The sequence below is a fragment of the Limulus polyphemus genome, unplaced genomic scaffold (genome assembly GCF_000517525.1).
Source record: "Limulus polyphemus unplaced genomic scaffold, Limulus_polyphemus-2.1.2 Scaffold3863, whole genome shotgun sequence".
Classification (NCBI taxonomy): domain Eukaryota; kingdom Metazoa; phylum Arthropoda; class Merostomata; order Xiphosura; family Limulidae; genus Limulus; species Limulus polyphemus.
The window spans coordinates 106,049-107,444 of record NW_013669473.1 but is presented as its reverse complement, the minus strand read 5'-3'; positions in this window follow the sequence as shown (position 1 = coordinate 107,444).

The window sequence follows — 1,396 nt, the reverse complement described above, 5'->3', positions numbered from 1 at the left end:
ATCGAGAAAGAATAAACTAGTTTTAATCAAGAAAGTACTTGTATCACTGAAGTTCCTCAGAAAGAATTTCTACTGGAAATTAACAAAGAAGCAGATACGTAACAATATAAAGTAGTGACTGTATTAAACCAATCTCAAGAGATTGTATTAAACTGGTCGTTTCAAACTTATATAACGTATGGAACTGATTTGTTGAAACTAAAGTCTATATTTTTGAAACTGTAGAAGTAACTCTATTAACTTATCTGCTGAGATAAGTTTACTTCAGTAGTAGACTGATATTTTTAGTTGAAATAATGATTTTAGTAAAATTATCTTATCAAACTGAAGCAGTGACTATAGTAAACTGATCCCTTGAGACTGAAGCAGTGACTACAGTAAACCAGTCTTTTGAGACTAAAATATTTTAGAATTATAGTATTCTTATTGAATTTTATTATCTTATTCCAAATTTTAAAACACATATTCCTTACTTTGAGTGTAATGTATAATAATAGTAATCATGTTTAGTTTTCTATAAGACGTGGGAGTATAAAGTACGACAGTAATAATTACCATTTATAGTTCTCTTTAGATATGAGAGCAGAAGAAACGACAGTATTGCACAGCCTACCACTAAGTAAATAGCCACCCACTCCAGAAAGAATGCCATTTTATCAAATAAAGAAACGTGAAACAAAGCATAGATGATTATCGCTATTGTTTAAATGATCAGCACTTTGCAATATTTAAGGTGGAAACCCAGTTACCCATCGTATTTACAACATCTGGGCATCCTAAAGCTAGGACAGTCACTGATTTAGGATCGCTTACTGAAAGGAAGTGGCCATTGTTGCTTTTTAAGTTATAAAGTGACGTCCATAGTACAATATGTGCGATACATTACTAGATGTCCACTTGAGTGTTACTCAGAATTATTTACTTACCCTAACGTTAAAGAGACCGAAAGGGCTTATCAATTTAAAGTTCCTCTAAATGTGATATCCTCCAGATATTGTATGATAGCTGCTTGGTTTACTTTAAAATCTTGGATGGTCATGTGGTTGACTGAAAGGGCGTTGTGACCCTTGCTTTCCGAACCATTATCTGATGTTTCATGAAAATCAATCACATGATGTAGTGTAGAATTCTTATGGAGAATGTCATTTAGTCATCGTTACATTCTCTCCCTTATACCTGGAGAAGTATGAGAAAGCTACATATTATGGTTCTTCTGAGTATATTGTTACGTCTCTGGTCGTTTGTTAATTTCCCGTATAATTTCTTTCCGAGACATTTCAGCGATACAAGTTTTTTCTTAACTAAAACTAGTTTATTCTTTCTCGATACAACTTTGCAATACACTTAATTTCCACAGTCACTTTAATTTAAACACACGCTATAATTCACAACGAAC